Source organism: Columba livia, chromosome 8, assembly GCF_036013475.1.
Source record: "Columba livia isolate bColLiv1 breed racing homer chromosome 8, bColLiv1.pat.W.v2, whole genome shotgun sequence".
Classification (NCBI taxonomy): Eukaryota; Metazoa; Chordata; class Aves; order Columbiformes; family Columbidae; genus Columba; species Columba livia.
The window spans coordinates 27,844,860-27,867,180 of record NC_088609.1 but is presented as its reverse complement, the minus strand read 5'-3'; the positions used below and the strand labels follow the sequence as shown (position 1 = coordinate 27,867,180).

The 22,321-nt window shown below is 37.0% G+C and overlaps 1 long non-coding RNA gene across 3 annotated transcripts; it reads left to right on the top strand.

Annotated features, from left to right (window-relative positions):
* Nucleotides 1–932: 932 nt before the first annotated feature.
* On the top strand, nt 933–21,766 carry LOC135580134 (uncharacterized). 3 transcript variants are annotated; one of them, XR_010474397.1, is made up of 4 exons: nt 933–1,469; nt 12,805–12,858; nt 13,457–13,548; nt 19,537–21,766. It is a non-coding gene; the product is annotated as an uncharacterized LOC135580134 (long non-coding RNA). The 3 variants fall into 3 exon arrangements; XR_010474398.1 differs by lacking the exon at nt 13,457–13,548 and having other exon boundaries at nt 936–1,469; XR_010474399.1 differs by lacking the exon at nt 13,457–13,548 and having other exon boundaries at nt 937–1,331.
* The last annotated feature ends 555 nt before the right edge of the window (nt 21,767–22,321 follow it).

The window sequence follows — 22,321 nt, the reverse complement described above, 5'->3', positions numbered from 1 at the left end:
GGATCCTGTTCAGCATTGGTTTTGGGCATTCATGGAAAATTAAATGTAAGGAGTCACCTGCAGCCATGTAATTATTCTAATAGTCTTTAGGACCAAACTGCTAATTTAATGATTGCAAAATGCCTGTGTATAATGGAGCTTTCTTGGTCAGAAAATCAATTACCTGAATAGTTCAGAGAAATATTTACTTACTTGGAGATGGAAAATAAGTTTTTACTACTTTTTATAAATTCCTGTTACCTCTACAGGAACAACATGAGAAACAGTATTTGGGATGGCATTTATTCTTTGCATTCATCTCCCTCCTTCATGGGCCATTGGGAAGAAGAGGACTTTCAAAACTCCTGGTAACACTTGCCCTGCTGCATGAAGCCCAGTGATTACATTGTGGATTTTTACCTGCAAAACCCAGAAAGGATCTGATGCACTGGCCATCACTGAGGAGGGCCAAAGACATTTGTCTCATCTCAGTGTTTAATTTTTGTAACTTCATGCTGTAGCATATCTCTTCACTAGTATTCATGCTAGTGAATAGTAAAACTGTATACCTGCAATGGCACAGCTTTATTTTTGGGCTAACAGAGTTAATATTTCCCTCTCCAATAGCTTTTTGTGCACACTACACTGTCATGCTCAGCTGGGGTCTTGCTATCTCACATTGTGCTGTGGCATGGAGATATATAGCTAGCAACAGACCCCAATGCCCTTAGCTGAGATGAAGAATCTGGGGAGGGAAAGATGCACAGTATATACACTCTATCTGTTAAAAAATCTTTTTCATTTGTTTGACACTACATCAAGAAAAAATCTGTTGTCTGTTCTTGTTTTGGTACATGATGGTAGTTAGTTCAGTGCAAACTGAATTGGTAATTTGAGTCAGTTTAGTAATTTTTGCATTTGAATAAGGAGAATATGTTACATCATAAACAAAAGAGCTTCATTACTTCAAAAGTACATTACAATTAACCATAATAGCCCCTCATTTTATGAAATGAATCTTGAGACAAAGCACTAAGCTTCGTGTGTCATTGTAGTTAAGTCTGCAGGAAAATGACATACAAGCTTTCAACACCTTAAGAAAAATTACTTACATAAAATATAACAGACCAAATGGTCAAGCATAAGGAGTAACATCAGTAGTATTGACGAGCTGCTACATAGCAAAGTTCTCCCATCACCTCTTTGTTCAACTAACTATACTGTGTCATTATAACAAGCTCTCTTGAATGTCAGCATTGCATGTGGAGCTGCTTAAGGTCTCTTACTAATTGCAAGTCACTTCCATGGATCTCACACAGGGATGACACCACTTCCAAAGGAAGAAGATTGGGGTAAAGACATGGAGTCATGATCTTTTTCTACATTTCTAACATTTCTGTGGATTTTAAATTACTACTTAGATCAATTGATGTTTTCATCTATTATTGAGAATTTAATGGATCCTCTTCTGTCTATTGATTAAACTTAAGGTAAGATGCAGGAGATTTCTCAGCAGAAGGTGTGTTACTCAGCAGCTCTCTGTCATGAGTGATTTGTAGCAAAAACCTTAACAACATGTTATTTTGCATGTAGTTCAGTGTTCTCTGTTCATGTTTGAAACTCAGACATTGCTTAGAAAAATACTTGCTCACTTTACATCTCAGTTATCTTTTCAAATGGTAATTGTTGTTTTTCCTCCTCCTTTCTTTGGAAACTGCAGCTGCTGAAAATACTGTGTGGGCAGTAATCTATACAGGTTATCCTTTCGATGGGTCAGGATCCACGGTACTCAGTCATGTAGAATTTTTAGAACATCTTCATCTTTGGATTGAATTTAGCAAGTAAATGTTATGCCTTTACATGCATAGAAAGCTACATCCCCATTTCTGATCATATAGGACAAGTCTTAAAAGGCAGCATTTACAGAGTTTTGGGGTAGTTTTGCATCTAGTCTTTCGTGAGTCAAAAGGTAAATTTGATACATTTTGGATGGAATTCTCACGTTTGCAGTGTGCTTTATTAAAACACAGTGAAGCCTGCCATCAAAAGAACCAATTTGGACCAAAGCAGACTCCCTTCTCACTCAACAGGAATCAGACTGCAAATAAGAATAGGGGAAGGAGAAGGGGGCGTAGCTGCAGAAACACACTCAAAGCTTGATTTTATTCTCTTTTCATCCTCATTTACAAAAGCAGATTAAAAAAAATAAAGGCACTATAAGAAATCTGCATGTGTCCACATCCTCTCTTGCACACAAACCAGGTCCAGCAGCCAACACACCTTAATATGTCACAAATTGCCCTACACCTACCCACCTCACTTAAAAGCTGACAGGTGAGGAAGAAGTGTACATCTTACACTGACCAAGGAACGCGAACTGCCAGGAGCCCTGCAGATAAAATTCCTTATGGCTCCTAGTAGCATGTATAGCTCTAAAACAAATTGTAATCCAGGCAGAAACTCCTACAACTTTGCCTGGAATAGGGAGCTAAACAAAAGTTACAAGCAAGATAAAAGCCTTTATTTTTTATATATATATATATATATACATATTTTATTTTTTTTTTTAGGTGAAAATGTAAATACAGTGTTAGTGTCCCTCATATAATTTATTGTTCCTTTATGTCTTTAGGATAACAGAGGTCCATTTTGTTGTCCTACTTGATGGCATCTTTTTTGTTTCCATGTATGGTTGAGCATAGAATAAACAGGCTCATAACTGTCAGTGCATAAGTTACTGCCAATGTTGCCTTGGGGCCACATTAACTTATATACCTTTTTTTTTTTTTTTAGTTACAAGATTTTCTTGCATGTATACATTTAGATTGTCTTGTTTAGCTGACATGGCCTCCTTCTGGGGCTTCCTCTGTGGATGTGGGAGAAAGAGATTGATGAATTATAATTTGATGAAGGCAGTTATGGTAGCAGGAAGCGAGAAATGGAATATTTGCAAAATGCCAGAGATGAAGAGATAGGGATCATATGATTAAAATTTCTATAAAATCAAAGCTGTCAAAGCAACAATAGCAGTAAAAGAAATATTCACACAATGTTGGCTTCCCCAGAACATCCAGCGATGCCATGAATCATATTTTTCAAGCAAGTCTACTAAGAGTACAGGAGGTTTGGATTGGTTATTTTTCTTACTGACTACAAAAAACATATGTTGAACTATAAACATTGGTTGCTCCAGGAATTTCATCCAGGACAACTGGAGACTGCAATTTCCTAATGGCATTCACATTGCAAGCATTTACAGCAGCCTATACGATGGCTGACTGAATGGAAGAAAGGTAAAGAACCTGGAGACCAGACCTGGAGCAATCAAGTGGAGCAGAAGAACAAGAGACAAATTGGCTTAGCAAAGGATTGAAGTAGGCAAGATATAAAAGATGTCTTTAATATAAAGTATATTTCATTGTGGTCAAACCTGTACAGTCAAACTTTCGGAGTATGGGTGGCTCAGTCACCAGCCTCCCAATTAAGAAGGGGCAAAAGAGCAGCTAGAAACCAACTTGCCTCTAAAATATATATCTCATTTTCTCTTTTATAACTTTGTTTCCAAATTCGTTGACAAGAATTTAATGCTTTGCTAGAAGTAATTTGTTTTCATCTTTGAGATTAGGAATGATAGGGGAATGCGTCCAAAACACACTATTTCTTTGGAAGCAAAAAAAAAACCCCTAAGTGAAGCTCTGCACATGCTGGCAAAACCCTGTAGGTAACTCTGAGACTGGAGAATCTCAGGAGATATACATATTGCTACATATCAGCTAGCATTCCTCTGGCAGAAGGTGGGTAGGCAATGGGGAGACAGTTCCCGTATAGGATAAACTCATGTTGTTCCTTTTTTTCTGTCTGCTATGAATAGCTGTGAGAAAGAACTGAACTATATTTTTTATATTCCTTTCAGAAAGGAACTAAAGGGAATGGCAAAAGAGGATGATGATTGCAAGAGAAAGCAAAGAAAAATATTGAAATAAAATTATTAAATACGAGTGGTGGAAAGAAAAGCACAGTGAAAACTACTATTTAGTATGACTTGAAGACATTAGTATGATGCAGCGGCTACAGAAGAGTAAAACAGGCATGTTTTCAAAAAGGAAGAACAGAAGCTGCTGAATGTGTATTCCCTGTTTGCAGTTCAGATAGAGCAGCTTTATTCGCTAGCCCTGGGAAATAACATTCCTCACATGGAAAACCTCAAAAGATGCAGGACAAAGTCGTAGAGCAGTGAGGATGAACAGATTTGGTGTCTAGTGCCACATTTATTGTTGAAAGATCCATGCCTTATTGCTCATTTGTGCCAGCCCAGATCCTGAACGGTGCTAAAGTTGACACTTTTGCCAATGGTTTGCAAGAAGGCTGTGAAAAAAATGACCAAAAAAATTCAGCAAACCAGACGAGATCTTACGTGAGTCCAGCTTTTGTCATAAGCCTTGAACTCTGACCAGATTCGTCCAAAAATACTTCCAGAGCCTCACACCAAATATTCACCTTGCACTTTTTCCAGTGAAATCAGGAACGTATGGATTTGTTTATGCATGGGCTGAGGAAAGGGTTTAGTTTGACTTAGAGATTCAAAAGCAAAAATAAAAAATTGCAAAAACACAGCAGGTACAAAACCTACTGCTGCATTCAGAACCACACTAACAAATGACTCATACCAAGGAAGACAAACCCAATATTTCCCTCCTCTGTGTAGTTTTCTAAAGGATGGTTACTAAGTACTTGAGACACTTATGTTTATACATAGGGTTTACTGTTTTACATTCCCCCTTTTCTCTCCATCCAATAGTGGAAAAAAGGATTACAGGTATAGCTCTGGAATCAGCAGAATTATTCCAGTCACATTGCCAGGTTAGTGGCTTACCTGTTTCCCCCAGTGCAGAAATCATAGCAATGCATTTGTTTCCATAGTGACAGGATGATGTTAGGGAGGGTGGAGTTTTTCTTGCTTCAAGGAGAAAGCCTTTGGCTAATGCCAGTGAAGGGCCACACTCAGGGAATGATCAGGTACTAGACCTTCTCCAGGAGCGCATGCTTTGCTTTTGATCTAGTCCTGCCATTAAAGCTGAAATTTCAAAGCTGTCTCAATATACCTAATCCTAATGGGAGTCTGGGCACCCAAATCATTAGGGTTCATTTTTTAGTTTATCTAAACAGAAGAATAAAAGATGCCAAGTATTAAGTTTTTCATGAAGACTTTTTATACATATATACATTTAATGAAGCAAGTTTTTTTATTAAGTTTTTATTAACACTGTAAAGTAACATTCCTAACACTTTTGATATATGCTAGACTATTTATGTCCCCATCTGTTCAAAAGACACTGTCTGATCTTTTATTCCTTCAAGTTCTTTATTGTCTCCTCATTATGTATCCTTGACACTACTAGCTGAATTTGGACACTGAAATATTTCTCACATTCTAATGCAGTCTTCATGTTATCTGGTTTTTGCTTTCATTTGCCCTGAAGGCTTCGGAGACACAGTGGACACCTCACTGAAAGCGAGGGCTGCTGCTACCAAACAAGCTTCAAAACATTATCTGAAAACAAAGAAATGTTTATTGTTTATCTTTTGTGTTCAAGCTCACAAAACCTCCTATTCAGTAGAGTCCAGTGATTTGAATCAGGAAATTGAAATTAAACTGCTCCTACACACTGATTTTAAAGGCAATACTAAAGCAAAACCAAAGTGAATCAGTCTTGGTTCCACCTAGTCACCCAATCTGATTTTATAGTTTTGTTATGTAGATTCTAAGTCCAGGCAACTAGTCAAAGGGTAAGTTTCTAGTAGAAACAGCAAACTTGCTGAGATCTGGAGGGAACAGGCAGAACTATGCAAAAAAATCAAATCTTTGGAACATATGAAATTCACCTGATTTTGTATTTACAAACCCAAAGCTCCTTCCAATTTACTGGAGTAAAACTTTCTATATTACAAGTCCTCCGTCTGCATTTCTGGTGACCAGAAGCAAAGCTGTAAGTCTTTTTATTTTTTTACTTACTCAAGTCCAGCACATCAAAGGGTGAGAGCTGAAGACACAGGGATCTCAAGCAAGACACAAGATAATGCCTAGTGATGCAATTCTGCAAACATATTAATTACCTGTGTATACAGGTGAAAACTCAAAATGAAAAATATTATTCTAGAATCCACCACACACAGCCACTGAGCTCCTGTGCTTGCTGTCCCCAAATTCCCTCCTGTGTTTTACATACAGTATTATCTGTTACAGCCAAGGATATTTCTTACAACAAAAAATATAGTATATACCCTTAGGAATCTGCAGGCACTTGTATCTCCAAAAATACTATAAAAGAAAGAGACATTAGTTGTGGAGGGATTATGCCACAAAATACTTGTTCCTGGTACCATAAAATTTAGAGCATCTGTTCTCTACCAAAACAAAAGAGATACTTCAAAACTAAGCATGTAAGTTATGCTCTGTATTACATAAAATATGTAAAAACGGAAAGCCATCCAACATTCTAACATAACGCAGTGTTTTAAGTATGACAAAAAAAGTAACTTCAAAGACCCAAATCATCCCTGGAATACTTATTCCACAAAAGCAAAGGAAGATTTTTAAACTGGAATTCGATGTTTCCACTGTAAAATATAATTTTCTCAGTTACTGAATGTTTACACGTGCGAAGAAATGCATCTTTTTAGTCTTTTATGGACTCTAGAACCTATTAAATTCTAATCTCCACTTTTATCTTTCCAAGCAGAATCTTTTTCCCGTTCAAAGGGAGTAATCTCAGGATGAAAATCTTTCCAAATGAAAATGCATTCAAAATGTGAATAACACTGGTTTCTCCCAAACTCACCAGTTTTACAATATCTTTAGGTCACTGTATATTTGATATGATACGGTATGAAATTCCGTCTGAAATAACAGGCTTTGGAATACATTTATGATGCTATTTTTGTAGTTCTTAGTATGCCTGCAGTACTGAGGTTGTTCTTAGACAAGAAAGAGATCACAGCATGAAAGCAATTGCCTTCCTTGTACTAACCCTCCTTCACCAGCAGCTCTTTCAGCAAAGACAGTCCAAGCATTTAACTCTAGTTCTATCTATCCCAATGTTCCTGCCTCAAAGCTGGAATGCAGTAACAACCACAACCCAGAGCTAATGTTGAAATCCTGGCGTTTTTATTTTAAAATAAAAGCTTAAGGGTCTTCTTCAGGTACTCTAGTTTTGCTTTTATACATGCATCTAAGTCAAGAATGTCAGTACGTGGAATACAAGAGCTCCTTTTGGAGGAGAGACACAACCTTTGCATGAAATAATTTAAAGGATCGTACAGTGAAGAGATCACAGTCTGTTATTCCCTACAAACAAACAAGTGCATTCTGAGAAAATGGTGAATGCAATAACGCAGACCCAGTAACATTCTGTTGGCAACTGCAGCAACCGCCTAGAGGTTTGTTTACACCCACCAAGGATCACAACAAAGGTGGGAAATCTCCCTGTGGAAAAAGTATTCTTTAGTTTAGCTTTGATTTTAGGGAAATTATCCCAGCACATGAAAAATACTTCCCACAATATGCAAAGAGTGCCATGCAAGAGGATCCCTATGCAGTCATCTTTGTCCCACTTGCATAAGGAAGGAAAGTCCCGGCCAACCCTCCTTCCCAGATCCAAGGCATCAAGCTCACTCTGGAGCACTTTCTTTCCTCGAGAAATAGAACACTTTGTGCCTTTCCCCTAAACAGCATGTTTGACCACAAGTTAATTCTGCTGGATTGATGACACTCCCATAGATTAAATATGAAAAGTCTTAAAACAGTGATTCACATTCACTGTGTCAAAACATACCCTCTGCATCCTGTATGCATCTTTATGGAAAATAAGAAGCAAAAATAAATTATACTAAATGGACAATGTTATGAAAATTTTGCTTGGTGTTTCTACTGAGGGAAAGTGGTAAAAAGGTAAGTCTTCAAAGGTTCTAAAATTATTACAGCTATTACAGTTTTTTCTCAACCTAAGACTTTTTATAGTATAAGGTGACAGAGATTACTTGTGGTTTGGCAGCTGAACTGAAAGAGAAGAATGTTTCTCAAAAAGCCATTCAGAACAAACAAAACTTAAAGTGATTAGAACTTTTGTTGTTGAAATTAAAGAACCAAAGAAAAAAGGTCTCTTTTTCTTGTGCAAAATTGCAAAGAAAATGAAAGGACAGATCCCTGTAACAGAAGACAACCTTTTTGTAATAAATAGACCAGTTGGTAAGAACTTCCACCTGACACATGGGAAATATGGGTTCAACATCTAACTCCAGCAAAACAGATCTGAACCCACGTTTCTAATACACATGTCCTAACCACCAGGCTAGAGAGTATGCCTTGACCTTAGATTCTCAGTGTAAACAACTACTAGAATTTTCTATATTACTATGAAGACATGAGAAAGAGATGCCTTTCCAAATGCACTTTTCTTTTTGACACTCAGGTACCGATTTAAGAGTTAGATGTACTGGCTTGTATAATCACACACTGTGCCAAAGTGGAAAATAATTCGGTATGAACTTCAGTCTTCTACCTTCGTAACTGAAAAAAAATACACATTTGAAGGTGCCCCCCTTCTCCTTGACTTTGTATAAAGTATTTAGTGATTAAGACAACAAAAAACCAGGAACAAACTTCTGAAGCGCCCTTAAAGATGGCACTCAGCTGTGCGGTCAAAGGTACTTCATGCTGTTCCTGATCTTTTCAAGGCTGAACTATTTCAGGTAAAAAAAAAAGTAGTAGTTTCAATATTAGAGGGTGGGTAGCACACATTTTAAGCAGCACAGAACCTTGTTGGTATGTGTGCTCTAATCCCCTTATGCATATCTATATATGCATATAGATATGTGTATATACATACATATATCAGACCTGAACTTTGATTTTCTACACCTTGAACAAACATGTACTTCTGAACCATTCAGTGAAAAGACAACAGCAAACTGTTAACTAATTAAGATAGGACCCTCACAGACAATTTTTTTTTATTGAGATAATTCCAAGCAGATGTTTTTACAAGGAGTGCTTGAAGTTCTCCATGACTTTTCCATTGGAACGCCAGGGAAGAGCCAGACGAAGCTGACCCAGCCCTTCAGGGACTGCTGTGATTTGCTTTCCAGTCCTTTGAACCCTGGAGCAGCACAACCAGGCTGTAACACAGACCAGAATCTGGCTCTTAGCCTTTATGTTTTCAGCAGCAGAAAATAAGATTAATACAGTTTTGAATAACCATAATGAACTTCATAGGCCTGATAGATTTTCAAAGTTAGGGCCAAGTAGTTGGATGTAAAGCTACACATTCCTGTACAGTGTCTAGATTCATATGACGGAGGCCTTTACAGAAATTTAAATGTTGATGGATAAGATGGACTGCTTTCATGTATTTAATGTCTCTCCTGTCCTGCTAAATGAGAATTGTAGTGCCACAGTTTAACGTGCTTGTAAAGAAAACTACCTTATCAAGAATTTAAAATCAGCTTTATTTTTAAAAATGCAGGAAGAAATGTTAAATAAACATAAACCAGTGGTATCTAAAGTATTTCAAAGTTATAGCAGGCTCAGTGTTTTTCTCCTGTCTATTCTCAGCATTTGTAACAGAAGTTGTTTGAAATGCAATTAGTGAGAGAAGTTTGAAAGGAAAGCTTGACAATTCTGTTCAATAAAAATATTTATTGTTATTTTACTGGTCTGAGAATGTCATGATTTTTCCTTTGGGGCTCAGAATTGCACTTTAATACCTTGATAGATCATAACTGTTAGGTTATTATAAAATGTTGACAGATAAGGCTGTGATTTGTGAAAGCTCCATATGAGTTTTACCTTTAATTTCTGTTAACATTTGACAGAGCTTCATGACGTTAGAACCACAAAGTTCATTGAAATTCAGCAGTAGCTGAGTACCTTGCATACATTACTCATTTACAGATAACACTTGTACATCTCCTGACACAAAGATTCAAAATTAATCTCGTCAAAAGCTGTAAGAAATACACGGTGTTTTATTTCACAATAAAACTGAATGCATCAAAGGGCCTCTGTGTTGGTAAATTACTCCGGTTGGGCACAAGGAGGATTTTTAATTGGTTTGCATCTTTGCTGTTCTGACAATGTTATATCAAACACATCAAAAAGTAAATAAATGACTGAGGTTGCCCCCAAGGTGGCATGTCAGCAGCAGTGTTCCTGAAAATTATTACCAAAATCATGAATGGTTCATACAGACTAACAGCTTCTGGAATTTTTCGTTTATTTGTGTAATAAAGTACGGACAAGCTTTGTGAGTTATGAATCAATATTTAATAAAGTCTAGCTTTCATAACTCACATCTTTACTTATTAACATAATCAGCTATTTGAAGAAAAATATACCAATACTAATATAATAAAATAAATAAAAAGCAATAAATAATAAGTACACAATAAATATACTAATACTAATACAATAATTTTGGTTTTCCTAAAATGTTGTCCTACTTTACCAACTAGGGTGAAATATTATTCAAAACTGCTTCTATATCAGTGATTCATGGAAGATGGAGAGGTAGCCTGGGAAGAAGTTATGAGCAGTTTTTAAAACCTGCATCATATCAGTGCACTTCTTCAGAGGTCCCTAAGAGGGAAAGCAACTCATCAAGGAGAACAACCTTCCCCAACAACAAATCAGCTGTAGAAGCCAGAAGTTGAGCAGCTAAAGCCTGGAAATTTACAGACCCTCCCTTGACAACCTGCAATACAGAGTGGATAATCCAGATGTCTTGCTGAAGATTCTTTCAGCCCTAGAAAGAGCATTTCCATATTCTTGCTCAAGAGCTATTGCAGAAGTTATGATTGCTCTATTTTTCTCCAGTAAATAATTCAGGGTCTAACTTATCAGATATTTCTTTGTGAAACCCTTGAGATATTTCTTGAGGATGAGTATTAGAAAATGTCTAATAGGAATCAAATTTTCTTCACCTCATAGACCCTACTGACTTTACCATTTATTTCAATAGAACATGCAGACTAATGGCAGGTTCATAATTTCATGTAATAGCTGCATTATCTTTACTACTTGATTTCTAGTTAATTATCACCCTGGCAGAACTGGAAGCGAGAACACCATTTTCACCTTTCTAGGTGGGATGAAGTTAATCCAACTCTATAACCTGTTTCATATTTGAAAGTACCAGACAGCTGGTATTCAGATCACAGCAGAAGGTATTTAGTGAAAACAACTGTCAAATTTGATTTATTTAGCATTATTCAGATTTACAACTAAAGGCTTTTAACGGATGTGTGAATTCTAGAAAGACATTTAAATGCTTTTCTTCTATTTTGACTGTTTGTTATAAATTTTTGCCTTTGACAAATCTACAGAAGCGCATTATCTTTTATAATTGTGAGAAGGGTCCTTTTGGTTTTGTTGAGATGCAGGCAACTTGGCTTGTGTGTTTATCTAAACTAGAATTATATGAGACATTCCTTCCACAGGCCACTCCTTACTAAGGAGTTCTAGTATACTCCTAAGGCTTTTGTTCCATCTTCCTAAATATTCACTTAAGACAACAGATAGCTAGGTATATTCTGGTGATAAATATACAGGGTCATTCAAGCAAGTACTGAATGTGGATTTTCAAATGCCAGAAATATGCATCTCTTCAATTTCCCTAAAGTAACAATTTTATTGGCTACTCTTATATCAGAAAGTATCTTCCACTTGGACAGGAAGGAACCGCAGCTAATGAAATGTGGCAAATATATTACAAATGAAATGCAATAGCTTGACAGACAAACTAAGTTTTCCATTTTTTGGATGCTGATCTGATGTGATCTTCAAATGTCCTAAAGTTGTGTTGCCAGTATAAAATAGAATGTTGTGTAAAAAATAGGTGTATTTGTTAAAAAAGAAGCAAAATGGAAGGGGTAGGTTCATTCAAAGTTCCGTTTTTGATAACTAACACTTTGGCATAGCGAAGGTATTGCAAATGAGCATAAATGGAACAGCTTTTTGCAGCAATATGAATGAACACTGTGAAATAAGAAGTTATCTTTCATTTATCCTGAACTATTTCAGAGGCAAGTGTCATACTCCTTGATGTTTTCCACCAGAATAACAGCATGCCAAAGAGAAAAAAAACCAGACACATACTTATGAACATGAACAACTGGAGGATCCTTCAAATGAGTATCATAGGGATAAGAAAAAAAAGAAACCCTATTCATTTTTGACAGAGCTGCATGTACAACTATAGGTGATTCATCTCTAGTTTATCTATTTCAGATATAAAACTAGTAAGACCTTTCTTTGAAACATAATCTAGTCAGATAGAGATGAAACCATAAAGGTCAGGATGCATTCTGGAATTCAGATACATACTGAGGTGCCAAACACATTAAACTAGAGAAATTTATCCTTAATGTAATCCCCGTTCCTGTTCCCCAGACCTTTGTGAGGAGGAGGAGTGAAGTGATTCTTGTATTTCCTTGTGATACCAGACAAGAAAGCAAGAAAAATGTCTACAGGTCTGTAAGTCTAAGAAATGGCATTGAAGTGGGATTTAAGACACAATTACAGAATAAAGAGACTAGGAATAAATATATGGCTGAATTAAGACCATCAAAGTATCTCTACTCTGGTATAGAATACCTCATAGGCAAATCACTAGAGCTGCAGCCAAATAAGAAAGTGTAACCTTTTATAACATGTCCAATAAATTTTAAAACAGGCACATTTTCCACAGATAAAATGCTTTTGCTATAGAAATGATTTTTAAGTCTACATAAAGGAATTAAGATTATGATTCTACTATGCTTTATTTACAGGATTTTCAGATGATGTAAAGTCACTGCAGTAGCATGAATTTCAGCATTCTAAAGGTAAGTATTCTAAAGGTAAATATTCAGGGTATTCTGTCATTACACCCTTTATCAAATAATGTAATTTCAAGTATTGAGAAAAAGAAGAAAAGTGATGCATGTGAAATAGCAGCTGGTATCTAGTTATGGCCAGTCACCAATAAAACCATTAAGTAGGCAAAAGTGTAAGATAAAGCTGTGCAAACAGAAACAACTTCTGACAGTGATCTATAACTCCCCTTCAAAAAGGAAATCTTAGTTGAGTGACACATCAGGAATTGTAATAAAAAATTAGAAGCCCAATACCGCAGTCCCAGGCTACATCAATCTTTGTTTCCAATGACAGTTTCTGATTTTGAGTCAAACTCTCGCTATAAAATCGAGATAAATTCTTTTGCTCACTAATGTCAGACACTCAATATTCATGCCATACCTAAATTTCTGAACAGAAGAGGAAAAAGAAATCTAGGATTTTTCTCAACTATGATCAAAGGACTAGTCTCACACAGTCTTTAAAAAAACCTGAACGTGACTTTTTCTTGATGTCAAAACTGTTGATCCAATTTCAGTCTAACAGGACTAAAACAACATCATGTATTGTTTTCCATACCATCTCCAGATTTTCCACACTCCCTCTCAGCACCTATAGCACCGAACCAAAGGACTTCACAATAAAATCATGTTTTCTTCTACTTCCACTGAAAAAAACAGGTAGATAGAATTTTCCTCTAATTTAAGTGATAACACGGTATTGTTTATCTGTTACATTCCTGTTTTCTTACAAGTTGGTTATAACCACAATATCCAGACTCTGCCAAGAATAATGTCTCTCAATTCTCCAGAGATCAGAAAGAATGAGATAGAAAAGCATGTGTGTGTGTGTGTGTCTGTGTATGAGAAATTTAATGAGAGAAAGCCAATTCAATGAGCTGAGATTTGCTGAATACTGTGAGGTTGAGAGTAATTTTTATTATATTTATTGTTGTGGTAAGTTTCATATGCTCAGTTCTTCTCTCTGTGCTAGTAAGATTTCTTCTTCTGGTCACAGCTCCGTGATTCCAGTGGAATGTAGCTGTCAGAGCTTATAGCAAGGAGTATATTTAAAATACATAGGGCTCCAAATACCAGGGAATAAAACAATCTATGACATACGTTCATTGTAAAGCCTGAGTGGAATGCAGAATAAGGAAATGTTTTCAGTTGCTTGCAATATCTACTACTTTGAACTTTCATCATTATTTGCAGTTTCTTTATAGAGAGTGGATTATAATAAACATAGCCGGAGGTCAGAAACCAACACCTGTGCTCAGTAGACTGAATTATACATTTGTGGAGTGCTATGTCCTGAACATAGGTAGAGATTGTGAAGCCATGATCAATCAGAGATCTGCAGTAATATTAAGGAAACCGTGATAGGTATGTAATATACCTACGGAATATGTATAATAACATATTTTTAAGGATTCCCAAAAGAAAAGCAAGGTTGCTGAGGTCACAGACTGAGACATGATGGAGAAAGATTCTCTAAGACTTTGGTTCATCAACACTCCTCTGATCTCTCCACCTGGCATACAACATTTTCCTTCCCTCAGAATTGTCTTTCTTTTTGTGCCTTGGTTCTAAACTACAGGGCAAGAGGAAGTAATTTTCACTTGGCATAGCCCCATGTCAGGGCTATGAAAGAATGAGGAAGAGAATGAGACCATATTTACAAGGCGCAGCCTCATTGCCATCAAATGCCTGAAATGGGAACAGAAATTAGTTTATGCTTGAGTCAAGAAACATGATCCTCTCCTGAAAACCAGTGACTTCTGCCTCCAGTTTCTGTCAAGGTCCAAGTTAAGCAGTGAGTGCACCACTACTATAAAGCACATGGCCTTTGCTTTGGTGAAAACTAGCTACATATGGCTTTTAATTCCTATGGAGTTCTGAGTTCAGTGGTAGCTGAAAGACACTGATGTTCAACACTATCTTAAGGCATAAGTCTAAATGTTTCAGAACCTTGACATTCAGTTTGAAAGACCCTCTAAAATCCAACACTGAGTACTAAGTTTGCCAGATATGAGGCATTATATGGCAGATCCCCTAGTTGCATGGAAAAGCCTCACAACCGAAGGGAATATAATAGAGGACAGTTTTTCCTTTATTTTGGGAGCAAAAGCACATTAGTTTGACATGGATGGAATGAAGTATATGTCATATGCCATGCTTTACAGCATAGGAAACCAATTAATCTAGTCAGTGGTGTGTCAAAAAACTCAAAATCTCCAAAACAGACTTGAATTGAAGATGCAGAATACAACGAAGAGAGTTAGAGGCATTCAGGGGACATGTCCTGTTGTGATACAATTGTGCGTGCTGGTTAAGTATGCCCCACTGGCACACTGCTCACTATGCCACTTGTAAGTACTGTCTTTAATGCAAAAAGTTACCAGATCCCTACAGTATAGAACACAAATCCATATTAAGTAAGCCTACAAAGCAGTGACTGGAGAAACTGGCACAAAACATTACTTTTTCAGGTTAGGGAATTCCAGGCTCTTCACTGGAATGCCCAGTCCTTTCATTGCACTGGAATGCAAGTCCTTTCAGTTTTCCTGATGGATGTGGAAATAACCACAAAATAAAATCCAGGTTGGTGCTCAGGTCTCTATAGTAACAAATCAACCAAGATTCAAATGGTTAAAAAAAAAAAAAAAAAAAAAAAGAAAGATATATGTGTGTGTGTATATATATATGTATGTCAAATGTATCTGGATGCCCAATCATCATGACTTCCTCTAGTCTTTTAACCAATAATAGTTCCCTATGAATTAACTGTACTTCAAACAATACCACAATACTCTGAGAATTCTTTTATGTCTTTGTGGTTCTTGTTTTGCTCTGTTTTTTTTAATTCACTTCTCCCTGCAGTTTAATATTTCACTGTTTAGGTTGGACTTTTTGATATCTTTTAATGCTTTTTTTTTTTTGTTTGTTTGTTTTGTTTTTGTTTTTAAATTCTTCTTTTTCTCTAGCTTTTGCGTAAAATTTCCATGTCTTTCTTAATAATGTCTTTTTATTTTATTTCAATCCTGCAATGAATTGGTTGAATTAGATTTTATGGAAGAGTTGCAGAGCAAAACATCAGGATCAATCATCTTTGGGAAGAACATAAAAGGTAGCTAGGAAAAGAAGAAATTGTCATTGGCTGGAAGATTTTTTTTAAGCACACAGCTGTGGTTAAGGCATTTATACACATGCTATAACCATTCAGCTTCTGTCTAATCCTGGGGATACTTAAGCTTCATTGGATTCATTGCAATTTTCCCAAAACATTTAGCACTGAAAACTCCGGAATCAGCAGAATATTTTAGTCTAGACAAGGTTCAACAGCTTGACAAGCTTGATCTAGAAAATAAGCTGCTTAATATCAAACACAGAAACAGAAATCTAAGTTGAGAGGGATCAGAACCCAAGACGAGTCTTCTCCTGGCTGCTGTCCTGGTCACTCAACTACAGATCTATGTTTCTCTGCTCTCCAGCTTTCTGCCTAATGGGACAGCTGAAGCAGGAAAGGACTGCTGCCTACCTGGTTTGGTAGGTATATTCCCAAGAGGTAGAAATACCTACTTAAATCTGCTGCACTAGAAAAAAAGGGATTGAAGTACTAGAAAGTCTGTAAAGACACTACAAATCAAGTACAAGCCTAGTGTTAGACTGTTGTAGAGAAGAGTTCTTCCCCTTTTATGTGTGTTTTAAAAGATAGCAATGCCTGAAACTTGTAAGGGGCGGAGGGATGGTAGTAAAGGCATCTACCTGAGGAGGGAAAAATGACTCCCTCAGGTCCCAGTTGATCAGCCTTGATTTTCCTATAAGCCAACTCATGATGGCAGTTTTGAATCCTGAGGTTTTTAACTCCCCCACACGCTAATGCTGGGAGCCTCCCCACCAGATTCAAATTCTGGATTCTCACTGGATGTCTAACCACTGAAATCATACAGCACTGGCAAGGAGTTTAGCCTTTTATAGTGCACTTGTAAATTGAATAATATTACTCATCACATAAAGATGGATAAGGCTAAATATGAGTGTTCTCACATGTAAGTAAACTAAAAGACGGTGCTACAGCTTATAGGTACTTCAAACATACTTGTATAACATTAAGATGTCAGTCAATAAAATTAACCCAAAGAACTGACTCCAGACTTCAACATCACCACGAACAACAGGCATCAGAATCCAACTGTCATTCTGCAAGCTGCCCCTACAGTTGCCCCTAACTACTGGTTAGCCAAATGAATACTCGCCTATGGCCTTTTCTAGAACTAGCTAGGATGTGAAATTTTGGTCAGCCTTTTCCACGTTTTTCCATGTCTGTTTCCTACATTCCCAATGTTTTGTGAATTTCCATTGGGTTAATAATTATTCGTTTTGGTGAATGTCATCTGTTTGGTAAATATCACCAAATGTTATGTGTTTGGTAAATAATGTTAATTGTGTGCCCCAGCTAAATAAAGAGGTCAGACTATTTACATGAGTCTTAAATTGTTTATCACATGTAGTACAGAGGAGCCTGTGTGCGCTACGGTCATGTGGAAAACAGATGTAGCAGTAACAGAGACAGTTATGTTCATAACCTAAAGTGTAAGAATTCTCTAGGATGCTGACATAACATATAATTAACTAATGACACATTAAAGGTAAGTTTTGCTGAGTAGTCCCAGACTGGAAATCCAGGATATTAGAAGACTTCTAAAAGTCACTGCTTTTGTCACATTCATTGTTAAGAATCAGATAACAGCTGTAGTGAAGAATTATGCTTTTGTTTAATCTGCTTATTATTGGTTAAGCCAAGTCCTCTGTAGGTACTTGGCCAAACAAATATAGAAAGATATTCGGGTGTCATTGGATGTAATTTTGAAGTTTACACACTTTTTTAGCCTGGCAAGCAAAAATACTTCACCCAGGATATTATGCATGCACAGGGCTGCCAAAAATATGTTTAAATGTTACAGATCTACAGTGCCATCTGGCCAAGCAGCTTTTCAGATATAGTCTAGAGACATAATAGAGAGACACTGCTAGATATCTCACAAGGTACAGAAGGGAGCTCTATTTCCAAGGTATCAAAGATCCTATCTAAAATATAGCAGACCACGGTCAAAAGTAGCCACTGTTATCTTTTCCAATAGAAGAAAAGAAACAAAGCAGGAAGGAGAAACTTCATCAGCTCTCAAGAGCATAATGTATTCATGTACATACTATGGATATATATACACAGACTCACACCTATATTTGCCCTGGTATACAAAGTGTTCCTTGCAAAGGTGACATCATTAGCCACTATTCCCACCAACATTAATGGGACTAATGTTAGAACTATACAATACAAAAAAGGAAAAATAAAGACAAGGTATTTCTTAAAAGGAAAAAAAAAAAAAGACAAGAACAACAGAAATCTGTCTATTTCTCTTTCATCTTCTTGATGCTTTAGGTAATTCTAATTATTGTATCTGTTTTACAATAGGTATTAGGTACCATTTTACCAGCTTTATAAAATAGCTGACATCTGCAAAGTTGTTTTTCAAATAAAGAGGTGATAATATGTATTTCCAACTACGAAAGATTTAGTTTTAGGCAAGGGAAAACTAGCAACTTGATGATAAAAGCAAATGTTGCATAACAGCAGAAATTAAGAATACAATTGCTAGAAACTCATGAAGGTTCAGTACAATCATTTAATACCAGAACAGAAGGGGAAAAAAAAACCCACCACAAAAGAGCCATGGTCAGCAATACACTCTACAAACATAGCTGCTTTTCCTGCTTCATAGATTGTCTGCAGACAATGGTTTCACAAATGCATTCATATTTTGTCAATCAATTTTCTCTTTTGATTATTTTAAAAATAATTATTTTTATTAAAAGACGTAGTTTTAAAGAACCATGACTTAAAGTCTCTGGGATACACAAACCTGAGGGAGATTTAGCTGGTAAACAGGATCAGGGATTTTTTAATCATTATAAGCCTACAAGCATCATAATCGAGGGAAAAAAAACCCAAATTTTGTCTCTGTCATTGTACAAAAATGAGACAGACTACTCTGAAATTGATTGTCTAAGAAGAGAATCAGTCATCTTAAAATAAACTGATGAAAAGCAACTGTACAGGGTATAATTTTGGACAACACAAACAGGTCTCTTCCCAGATCACAGTTCCCTGAAAGTCTGATATTTGGAGGAGAAGAGTTAAGAACTTTGTATTCCTGCTGTGCTAGGAATAACATAATTTGTTAAAATGATAAATAAGCACGCATGCATTCTAGTTTTCTGTCACCAACATGAACTATTAATAATTGAGTAGGTGGGCTTGTTATAAACTCAGAGGAAGACAGTTATCCTCTTGTCTGGCTTGCTTAGCTGGGTCTGCGCCAGCGCACTATAGAATCTGTCACAGACCGGTAAAAGCCAAGTCTATCCTGTGTCACACATCTATAAATAGGTATGTATGTATATGTATGGGCATGTCTCCATGTATTTCATTTTCTAGTGCGAATAAACAAGCACACTTAAAATTCACTCCCAAGCATTTCCAACTATTAAGTTTTGGCAATTTTCAACCAATACAATGGAAGTGGAATGTACAGCCTGTATTCTATTTACAACAATATAAACTGCATGCATCACATTCACTTGTTTCCCACTTTCTTGTTTCAGGTCCACCTGGCTGCTAGTCACTCCCTGCCCATGTTACTCCAACACAATGAATGGACTTAATATTTTCTGAGCTGCCATCTTGACCAGCAGGAAGGATATACATGCTCATTACATATATGTGAAGATACATGTTCATATATGTGTGCCAATACAAGAGTATAAACCACTAATCCAACATAGTTAATCCTCCGCATAAAGCAGTAATCCAACAAACCTATAAATCAAACAAAATAGTTCAGTATCTCTTCTTAGCTATCCTTTCCATTGATGGAGTAAAAGAAACAACTCAATATTGATCTGCAAGCCCTCTCTCCCAGCTGATGAGTGGAAAATTCAGCTGCAACAGCCACTTGGGCCTCTACACTTGATGACTCTTCTTTTGTCCTGTAACTACCCTGTTAGAAGAATTTTGTCTGTAGCTTTTCCTAAGGGGTCAAAAAGAAATTCAGTGTGATTATACTGGGGCAAATACAATCCCTGAATCTCTTTCACATCAACCAAGAAGCTCTTCCATCACTTATGGCAGTGTCCCTCTCACTCTGCCAGCAAGCAACACCCTTTGTCAGGCCCCATAAAGAAACAGTAATCTAAGATAAAAACCTCTTCTTTTCTGTCAGGATTAATAAAAAACAAAGCTGAAGCATTCTGCTGACAAGGATGAAAAGGTAATATTTAAATTAGAGCAAAACCTAGTATACACTGTATGTAATTTGATTAAACAGAAATCTCAGTGATCAGTGTTAACAAGGGTCCACTTTGATAAACAGAGAAACGTTAAACAAACTCTTCCCAATTAAAAACGTGGCCAGACTGCCTGCTGCTGCGTTCAGTGAGATGAGGGTGGCCTTCACGGAGGCGACTGCAGCAGCAGCAGCTGGCAGCCGCCCAGCGTGGCACGAGGGAGACGCGTCTCCCCTTGCTCAGGTACTTATCAGCACCTCCAGCAGTGAGGCTGGTGCCGCAGAGCCCAAATGAGCAGCTCCCCACTGCACCCCCATGACAAGAGAGCTGGTGGCTACTCACTGTGTCTGAATTACAAATCCACTTGCATGAAATGGATCCTGCCCAATGCCAGAAAACAGACAAAGCCTATGCAAAGAGTCAGCCCTCAGAAAGGATAAAGCAGCTCCTAGAGGAGAAACAGTGATTAAATAAAGTCCTACAAATGATGCCAATAAACAACTTTTCAATTACCAAAGGACACCCAGGCAGCCAAAAAGAGGCTGCTAAAAGCTGTAATCACACCACTCTACAGTACCCACTTCAAAAAGTACAGAAACATATAATATATTTTGGCTGGAAAAGAACACGTAGAACAGACTATTTAAGAAAATTGCAACCTGCTACAAAAACAAGCTTGAGTGCCTTCTATTTAAGAGAGTGGGGCTGCATTTCAGATCCCATTTCTTACTTCAGGTGAATTATATCTCTGAATCACAGAGTAGTTATCTGCCTGCATCTGTTTTTCTTTGACACTATTATATCCTCCTGTCCTTGACCCCTTCTGAGACTGACAGGCTCTGGGGAGTGCTAATGGGGCTAAGTTTTCCATGAATATTTGCTTGTATTTATAAATGAATTTACTTAAGCCACATTAATGTCATTTGTGTATTTGCTTTCTGGAAAAAACCAGTTCATTTGGGGTTTGCTGGCATGAATGTTTACTAAAGTAAATTCTAAAGATGTAGCCAGAGGTATTAGGATCAGAAAGAGGCTTTTAAAATGTACCGAAGTGTGTCAGTGCATTTATATTTGCACAAGACAAATGATTCTCACTCAGCCAGCCAAGCAAGAGAAAGAAAATTTGGAGGTCTCCTGACTAATCACAATTAACCAATACAGCATGAGGAATAAGCGCGGAAAGCAGAAAACTGTTGGTAACGAATCAAAACAGTTTCATGTGTTCCCAAATAGTATTTCTGCAGATTGGATAGATTCAAGGATGCAATATGGTCACAGCCAACTATGTATAGAGAAGTCAATACTGTATTAGAAAAAGAATTTGTGACAAATCATTAATTGAGCTGAAATAACCGAACCCAGAGTGTTTCACCATTAGGTCATTTGTATGTACTCCAGCCACTAGGGTGAGAGCAAACAAGAACTTAACGTCACAAGGTGGCTGATTAATGGCTTATCAATTAAGACCCCAACAGGAATTTTTTCCATCATAACGGCATCTTGTATCATTTATGTTCCTAGTAAAAATTATAGGCTGGTTTGTCACTGATGCTGTTCAGGTTTTTTTGTGTTCAATATAGCCTCTCTCCTTTCCATTTTATCTTCAGGCCTTCCTTTAACTTGGTCATAGTCAGGAAGAGGTTCCTAAGAGCAAGTTTTGGTGACAGTAACAGCACTGCTGCCTATCAAGTGCAGTGTGTTCTTATTCCTGGGTGTAAACCATGGTTGTTTCATGAGGGGAATCACAGCTCTGACCATTTAGATTTTGCTACCTTCTTTAATTTTTCAGAAAATTAAGTGTTAAAGCTTTTGGAAGCCAGCCCTTTCAGCAGCAGGACTAACGTTGATGTTCACACAATGAGATAACACAAATATGCTCACTCACCCCGCAATACAACTCTCTATAGAGGAATTTAGGCAGAGCTATACAGTCAGATCAATATCAGTGTGCCTCTTCCTCAGCACTGAAGACATGAGGCCTAATACTCGAATTTTTAAAAGAAATAAGCATATTTTTCTCAGTTTAGTAAGAGATTTGATTAATTCAGGTGTAACAGTCATAACATTGACAGAAAAAAGTCCTGTGTCGGACTCTAGATCAGGG